The 9,968-nt window shown below is 38.2% G+C and overlaps 1 protein-coding gene across 3 annotated transcripts in view; it reads right to left on the minus strand.

The window, feature by feature from the left end:
* Positions 1 to 9,968, minus strand: part of LOC128247021 (leucine-rich repeat and coiled-coil domain-containing protein 1-like) — a 797,355-nt gene that overhangs the window by 61,634 nt on the left and 725,753 nt on the right. The gene's annotated exons all lie outside the window — the stretch shown is intronic.

Consider the following 9,968-nt stretch of genomic DNA (forward strand, 5'->3'; position numbering starts at 1 on the left):
AGACTCATGTATACATATATAAATATAAACAAACATACACACACACACAGACTCATGTATACATATATAAATATAAACAAACATACACACACATATATATAGTGTGTATATATACATACATACATACATATATATATATATATATATATATATATATATATATATATATATATATATATATATATATATATATATATGTGTGTGTGTGTGTGTGTGTGTGTGTGTGTGTGTGTGTGTATGTATGTATGTATGTATGTATTTCTTATACAAATATATAATATTTAAGATTAGACAAATGCGCAAGCATACAGTTTGTTGGAAAGTGTGCGATCATCTTGAATACCTGATCGTATAATTTATAACTATCTCAACTCTCAAAATGCCTTATAATATATTAAGATATCACCCGAGCACGAGCAATTTTGCATATATGCATACGTATTTATAATCACATAACTTCACGTTTATGGTCACATAATTTAATTTTGATCTTTCATCTATCATTTATCCACCTTTCAAAGATAAAATTTATTGTGTAACTGATGTAAACAAGAGGATTTTGGCATGGAAGTCAGCCCCCCATAATATACATGATTTAAAAATTTTCTTGAAAAATGTCTAAGACCGGGTTGAAGAATATGGACACTTGACTGCGTAATCTACAACATTATGAATTTATCATCAATTTATATTCCAAACGTGTCAACAGCAGATAAACATCAATAATCCCATTTCCCCTTTATACCTATTACCTGACCAATGATTGAAAATGCACGGACTTCTCTCTCTTCCCCTACCGTTTTTCTTCCCTTTGTTTTCTGCTGATTCAAAACAAGCTTGTCTATTTATCGTCAACAATGGATTGCCTATAGTTCACATCATATGATGGTCGGGAACGGGAAATTTGAAAAGCTAGATGTAAGGTGCCAGCTCTAGTAACCATATGTGGTGTGTGTGTACGTATATAAGACATCATGAAGAAGAATGGAGTTTCTTCTACTACTACCTTCTATCTTTTATCTTTTACTTGTTTCAGCCATTTGACTGCGGCCATGCTGGAGCACCGCCTTTAGTCGAGCAAATCGACCCCAGAGCTTATTGTGTAAGCGTAGTACTTATTCTATCAGTCTCTTTTGCCGAACCGCTAAGTTACGGGGACGTAAACACACCAGCGTCGGTTGTCAAGCGATGTTGTGTGTGTGTGTGGGGGGGGGCAAACACGGACACACAAACATATACACACACACACACACACATATATATACATATACGACAGGCTTCTTCCAGTTTCCGTCTACCAAATCCACTCACAAGGCTTTGGTCGGCCCGAGGCAATAGTAGAAGGCACTTACCCAAGGTACCACGCAGTCGATCTGAATCCATGACCATGTGGTTGGTAAGCAAGCTACTTACCACACAGCCACTCCTGCGTCTATGTATATAAATATTCATTTGCATTCTAAAAGATCATTCTAGGTTTGAATTATATCAAAACTATAGCAATGCCATATTTCATGATTCTCACATCTAGAATATATTTTAAGAAGGACCGTCTAAGACTGAATTCTTCAATTCGCTTCACTCATCTGCATAGGTAAAACCTTGAACAAAGCTACATAAGAATGTGTACTGGATGAATATATACTGCAAGTGAACCAACTAAATGCGCATAAATGCTACATCAAAAGAAATTAAGACACTTATGCAGCAGAAACACGTGTCGGACTGGAATTCAATTTGAATTGAATGTGAATAATTATGTGGCTGTGTGGTAAGTAGCTTCCTTACCAACCACATGGTTCTGGGTTCAGTCCCACTGCGTGGCACCTTGGGCAAGTGTCTTCTACTATAGCCTTGGGCCGACCAAAGCCTTGTGAGTGGATTTGGTAGACGGAAACTGAAAGAAGCCCGTTGTATATCTGTATATATATATATGTGTGTGTATATGTTTGTGTGTCTGTTTTTGTCTCTCCTCCCCAACATCACTTGACAACTGATGCTGGTGTGTTTACGTCCCCGTAACATAGCGGTTCGGTAAAACAGACCGATAGAATAAGTACTAGACTTACAAAGAATAAAGCCTGGAGTCGATTTGCTCGACTAAAGGCGGTGCTCCAGCGTGGCCGCAGTCAAATGACTGAAACAAGTAAAAGAATAAAAGAAAGAAAGAATAAACAAGTTTTGAAGATGTATAATTCGCCCTTCTCCGTTATGATGTATTGATTACAGACTCTGTAAGCTGTATGTAATCTAATGACACGAACTCAGTCTTTACCTATCTAGTAAAGCATCATGTAATTGCTTATTTTAAACAAATCTATATGTTCTCTATTGTTCAGGTGTTCCCAACCGGTGGTTCCCGACCCGCGGGAAGCGGGGTCGCGAAGCCTTGGCAGAGAGTCGCGTAGCCTTGCTAGAAGTGGCTTGGATAATATTAATTTCAACTATCAACTGATAGTAGTGGGTCACGTGGGTTTCAAGCTTTTGGGTACGGGGTCGCGAGTGCAAAAAAACGTTGGGAATCGCTGCTATTGTTCAATATGGTTAGCCAGAACCTGGATTATATCAGATTGCTAATAAGGTACCTGCCCGGATTCCAAATCCTTATTCTTTTACTTGACCCACACACACAGACACACGCGCGCGCGCACACGCACACATCTTATAAACCGAAAAGAAGGTAAGAAGTGGCTTTAACTGCAAAACACTACAATTGTTTTTGTGCAGTGGTAACACCTATTAGTTACTGAGTTCTCTATTATGCTATTACATATTTTACAAATAATCACAAAAATTTTATAAATAATTACAAAAGATACAATAATACAAATCATAGTTTACAAGGATATAGTAGAAGACTCTTGGCCAAGGTGCCACGCAGTGAGACTGAACCCGGAACCATGTGGTTGGTAAGCAAGCAACTTACCACACAAGCACTCCTGCGCCTGTTAGAAAACTTAAGATATATATATATATATATATATATATATACACACATACATATGTACATACATACAAGCATACATACATTCATATATACATACATATATACTTGCATAGATAGATAGATAGATAGATACATACATACATACATACATACATACATACATACATACATACATTTCTTCTGCTATAGCAATATTTCTTGCATTTATCAGCATGAATACACTTGCACGTAGAAAACCCACCGGTCTCAATTGACCATCGCCATTGTAAGCGGACACCTCAAAATTTCTATCTTTATACACTACACTGAAGTCACTCATGTGTTGAATCAAACATCAAAAGACAATACGCGCGCGCGTGTGTGCGCGCGTGCGATGTGCGTGTGTCTGTGTGCGTGCGCGTGAGTATGTATTACTAAACATCTAGTGTAAATTAAACACTAAAATTGGCGGCGATCTGCATGGTTGGTTCGCTTGTTCTGGTGACTGATGCCAACATCAGCAAAATTAAACCGATTCATAATTAGATGTGACACCAGTTAGAAAATTAGTTTCGGCTTTCAAAATTTGATGTCAGATAACAAATATTGACTAAATTCTATTATTAAACTATAACATCACTAAAGATTGTTCACCATATTTCTGGCAATAACATTTGTTAATTCTCATCGAAGATTTTCCTTTAAAAGTAGTTAAACCGTGTAGGACAAAAACAAATTTTAGATGACTTAGACAAAGGGTTGGCAAACTTTTTATATCATTGACCCCTTAATGGAATTACTGATAACTTATCGACCCCCGACATGTAAATTTCTAAAATAAAATAAATATCTATAATTTGTAATAAAATATCTTGATTTGAAAACAATAATTCCTTCGTTCTTTGTTTCGTTACCGCTTTTTGATAAGAAATATTTAAAGAAGTTTAATGAAATTTATAAAGAACAATAAAATTTGACTCACATTATTTTTCATCTAACCAGAATATCGTCCCCTTTGATAGACTCATAGAATCCACCCCCAGATAACCCCTTTGCTTACTCCTTGCTTTGATAGATGAGGAGTAGTAATTCCCAATATTGTTTTCAAGACTCTATGGAGAGAGTAAGTGTAAAAGTTATCCTCGCAGAAGATACCTGCATTGACTACTTTCAACTGAGTTGCTGGCACTCCGTCAATTACGACGTCGAGGGTTCCAGTTGATCCGATCAACGGAACAACCTGCTCGTGAAATTAACGTGCAAGTGGCTGAGCACTCCACAGACACGTGTACCCTTAACGTAGTTCTCAGGGAGATTCAGCCTTGTCACACAGAGTATGACAAGGCTGGCCTTTTGAATTACAGGTACAACAGAAACAGGAAGTAAGAGTGTGAGAAAGTTGTGGTGAAAGAGTACAGCAGGGTTCGCCACCATACCCTGCCGGAGCCTCGTGGAGCTTTTAGGTGTTTTCGCTCAATAAACACTCACAACGCCCGTTCTGGGAATCGAAACCGCGGTCCTTTGACTGCGAGTCCGCTGCCCTAACCACTGGGCCATTGCGCCTCCACTTTCAACAGAGTAAACCCAAGCTAAATATACCCACAGACCAAATGGTGGTGTTAAACATTCCATACAGTTACGGCTATTTCATGCTTACGGAAATTGTAAAGTACGACTATTAATTTCGGGATGCAGTCTGTAATTTCGCTCTTACAGAAACTTTGTATTGCATAGTTTTAAATTGTTAACAATTTAAAACTACACTTTCTTCTTAGCTCAGTGGCCACTTGCGCTTTAGTTAAGATCAAAGTATATAGTTAACGATCTGGAAAAATATCATCACATTACACACATACATACACACACATACATGTATATATAATGTACATAATGTGAGTACATATACATACATACATATATATATATGTGTATGTGTGTTTATGTGCATGTGTTTCTATCATCAACACAAACACACGAACCAGCTGCAGCAGTAATATATAGTATGGAGTAGATTAGCAAATCCATTTCAAATAAAACCATAATGTGTATTTTTAAAAGTTGAAATGAAAGGTCTTTGATCTCAGGTCTACGAGGATTAATTAAACAGCCACAACAATACAATTAATATGAAAATATAACGACTATAACACCAGCAATATCCGCCCACAATCATTAACTTCTAAACCAATGCAACCCACATCCTCCTCACTATCAGTCCACTAACTCACGAATCCAACTGGCTGCACCAGATATTAGCATGTACACCAACACGTGTGTGCATGAGTGTGAATGAGTATTTGTGTGTGACTCTGTGTATGTGTATGCGGGTGTGTGTGTGTATTTATATTTTAAGTCAGAAGTGAAAGGAGCAAACTGTCTATAAAATGCGGTGTAACTTCAGCTAACTGTAATCATATAATACTTCGTCTTTTCCAGTCGTTCACTTTCTTCATTTCATTTTCATTATTACATGAACAGGAAGGCGGCGAACTGGCAGAAGCGTTAGCACGCCGGGCGAAGTGCTAACCAGTATTTCGTCTGTCTTTATGTTCTGAGTTCAAATTTCGCCGAGGTCGACTTTATCTTTCATCCTTTCTAGGCCGATAAATTAAGTACCAGTTATGCACTGGGGTCGGTGTAATCGACTTAATCCATTTGTCTGTCCTTGTTTGTCCCCTCTATGTTTAGCCCTTTGTGGGCAATAAAGAAATAAGAAACGTTAGCACGCCGGGCGAAGTGCTAAGTAGTATTTCGTCTGTCTTTACGTTCTGAGTTCAAATTCCGCCGAGGTCGACTTTGCCTTTCATCCTTTCGAGGTCGATAAATTAAGTACCAGTCGATAAATTAAGTACCAGTTGCGTACTGGAGTCGATCTAATCGACTGGACCCCTTCCCAAAAATTTCCGGCCTTGTGTCTAGAGTAGAAAAGATTATTACATGAATAGGAATCAGACAGTTCTCCTCTCGCACAAATCAGATCATTCCTGGGGCAACTATGTTTTTATTAAATATTTGTTGTGGATAATTAATCGCCACCGCTGTTGGATTTGCCTTCAGTCTATGATATCTTGAAAGACGCTATCAAGTTGACCTGAAGGAAGTAGTGCGAAAAGGAACCCTAAAAGGATTACACTGGATGTTAAGCTTGATACTTTCAAAAGAGTTGATGCGGAGGCAAAACTAGGTTATATTGCCAAAACATTAATCTTGTCACATCTAAAGTGGAAACAATACGTGACAACAGAGAGAGAATTATATCAAGTGCTCAAGAAGCTTCTTCGTTGACTGTCCGGACTTTGTTTTACCATAGATCTAATATAATGCTTGTGGAGGCGCAATGGCCCAGTGGTTAGGGCAGCGGACTCGCGGTCATAGGATCGCGGTTTCGATTCCCAGACAGGGCGTTGTGAGTGTTTATTGAGCGAAAACACCTAAAGCTCCACGAGGCTCCGGCAGGGGATGGTGGAGAACCCTGCTGTACATTTTCACCACAACTTTCTCTCACTCTTTCTTCCTGTTTCTGTTGTGCCTGTAATTCAAAAGGTCAGCTTTGTCACACTGTGTCACGCTGAATATCCCCGAGAACTACGTTAAGGGTACACGTGTCTGTGGAGTGCTCAGCCACTTGCGCGTTAATTTCACGAGCAGGCTGTTCCGTTGATCGGATCAACTGGAACCCTCGACGTCGTAAGCGACGGAGTGACAACAACAACAAATATAATGCTTAAAATGGAACGAAACTTGGGTGTATGGAACGAGGATCGGAATCGGCGTAATGTGACGATAGACATGATGGGTAATTCAAAAAAGAACCAAACGTTTATAGAAAAAGATTCGCATAAAAAGGAAGGTGAAACTTCTAATGAAAAATCCTTTTTGATTAATAAAGTCTGGTTTAAAAGGTTTAAAAGCGCATACATTTACACAACCTGAAAATGTTGATGAAACTGTACATAAATGGAAGCGCATGCGCACTAGAACTTTTATTTCCGGAGAAGAAAAATCAGCACCATAATTTAAAGCTTCCAAAAATCGGCTGATACTTCTTTGTATGTGTGTCTGTGTGTGCCGGAATGGCGCTGGTTATATGCAACTAAAACTCCTACACGTGTATCACTCCGAAAATTCAAGGGCTCTTAAATGTTACGCGAAATTTAGTCTACTTCCGATTTGGCGTTCAAATAAAAAGAAATAGAGGAAAAACCTTTTCAAAGACTGGCTTTAAGACGTTTTTGTTCTGTCAGATAGAATATTTCCCCCAAAACATAGCTTTTTTAGACAATGCACCGAGCCACCCAGCGAATTTAGATGACAAGAGTACAACTTCTTTGCTCCAGCCAATGGGTCAAGTTGTGATAGCTAACTTCAAGATATATTATATGAGAAGAACTTACAAACAAATTATGAAGGCAGTTGACTGGGACGATAAACCTACAGTTAGAAATTTCTGGAAGAAATTCAACATAATGCATACTGTGGATAATATAGCTGAGCCATGAGATGAAGTGAAAACCTTTACCTTTGGATAGCACTTGGAGGAGTATATGGCCAAACTATATCCGTGACATTACAAGTTTTTCTCAAGCAGAAAGTCTACAGCAAATTCGGACAGATATATTGCGACTCTTGCAAAGGATGTAAGATTTAAGGAAGTTATAGCGGATTATTTGACTGAGTTACTAATGTCTCAGAAAGGAAGTTTATTTAACGAGGAACCAATGTTTTAGCAATAGAACAAGCTGAGAATGTAGATAAGCCACTTCAATTGGCTACAAGTATTTTTGTTAAAGGATTGAGACTTATAGAGGAAGGTTTTCAGGTTTTTGCTGATAATGATTCTAATCGAGAACGTAACATAAAAATTACAAGAGGAGTTCACAATAAGCCCAGTTTCTATACCGAACTGTACAAAGAAACGATGTGTCATAAACAGCATAACTTTGAAGGAGCTCTTCGACCCTCAAGCTGATGTTCGTGATATTAAACTATAAGATGGCAAATATTGTCTTTTGTCCTCCTGGTAACGCTCGTTCCACCACCGCCTCTCATACAGTTGTCAACATCTTTTGTGGTAAGAACGTACTCCTTCGATATTAAGATTCTTATTCATTCCCCAACGTATTCCTCTTGAACTGTTTTCGTGTTTTTATGTATCTACACCGTACCGTGTATGCTTAAAAGTTGTTGCTTTCATGTACAAAGGTAATCTTGTTGCTTGTTCTGTGTTGTTGATTTTTTCGAGCTTCTTTCAGTTTTATCTTTGTTCTTCGAAAACGTCCGTAGGAATGCAATCCCACTTGATAATATGAAAATCAATAAAAGGCGGCGAGCTGGCAGAAACGTTAGCACGCCGGGCGAAATGCTTAGCGGTATTTCGTCTACCGTTACGTTCTGAGTTCAAATTCCGCCGAGGTTGACTTTGCCTTTCATCCTTTCGGGGTCGATTAAATAAGTACCAGTTACGCACTGGGGTCGACCTAATTGACTTAGTCTCTTTGTCTGTCCTTGTTTGTCCCCTCTACGTTTAGCCCCCAGTGGACAATAAAGAAATAAATCTGAAAATCAAAAAAAAGAAAAAAATCAACTTCCCATTATGGAATTTCTCTTTACGGTTAGATTTTCAAGAACGCATTATTTCCGTAAAGCGGAGGATTAATGTAATAGAGTTCACCCGAGAGAATGCAGTTACTCGCGGCACCGTACTGCGAGACTAAATTGATAACCACGAAGTCGACTTCTTAACCAGATATCTATGTCTGTGCCCACGAATAATGTGCTAACCGTTTCAGCTGGTCAATGATGATTATAAAATATACTGACTGTATAATTATATCTACAACATTTAATGTATAGAGTATATAATAATATAAGAAAGCAGAATTGTTAAAAGATTTATAACCCAACTGTTATCGAAATGGTCGTAACCTAAGAATAAATGTGATACTAATGTCACCATACATTTGCTGGTGAGACTAAATATATATATTTATGTGTGTGTCTGTATGTGCATGTGTGGAGAGAGGGTAGAGAGAGAAAGAGGAGAAGAATATGACGTTTCGGGCATGGCTATTCGTCGGATATAGGAAGCTACCAAGCACAAATATCAAACTTTAATCTCAGAGCACTTGTATAAATATTTAAAACTTAAATTTTAAAGACAAGGTTTTCTTTCCAAGACAAAGCTTTATTTCTAGTGTCAGTTCTTATTGATTACTGACACTCTTAAAACTTCTATATAATATAATGATATACTAATATAATGATATACTAATATAGTGCTCATTCATTTATATCATATAAGCTCACTCGTAAAGGAATATGCCATTAACATGCATACACAAGAAATTTTTAATGACACCCATAGGCATTCTACTTGATTCGCATAGATTCATTGATCCATTCATTTGCACAAAGAAGCCATTATTAGCCCACAAATGTGCTGTTCCCTTTTCCCCACAACCGCAATTAGCGGCATAGAATATCCCCACTGCTCCATGTAAATCCCTAGAGGTGTAGCGAGAGGGCGAGGTTGAGGAAAGGATCAGTTTTCATTGGAGTCGGTGTTAAGAGGTGTAACATTTTTCCTGGTCTAGCATGTTTGTTACTTCAAGTGGCGTTCCAATAAGTGTCTTTATCCCTTGTCGTTTCACTGCCCGATATCGAACCTCTCCTTTTTGCACTCTCCTGTCATATATATATTGTAGGTCGTTCCCCCAGAGTCATGCACTAAACACTTCTAGCATTTCGTCTTACCAGAACCTCCACCCTCAATAACTTCCTCCCTGCTCATGGAATATCCTTAGATATACAACCAAGAAAAGTTGAAGACGAGCCTCATGCCTGGAGCAATACGAACCACTCTATATCTTTCAATAAATACATCAAACGCGCGCACACGCACATACAATACATACGCGCACGTACACATATTAGTAATATTAGGCTGTGTGGAGGTGCCGACATGGCTGTGTGGTAAGTAGCTTGCTTACCACATGGTTCCGGGTTATATATATATATATAAATATATATATATATATATATA

The sequence above is a fragment of the Octopus bimaculoides genome, chromosome 1 (assembly GCF_001194135.2).
Source record: "Octopus bimaculoides isolate UCB-OBI-ISO-001 chromosome 1, ASM119413v2, whole genome shotgun sequence".
Classification (NCBI taxonomy): Eukaryota; Metazoa; Mollusca; class Cephalopoda; order Octopoda; family Octopodidae; genus Octopus; species Octopus bimaculoides.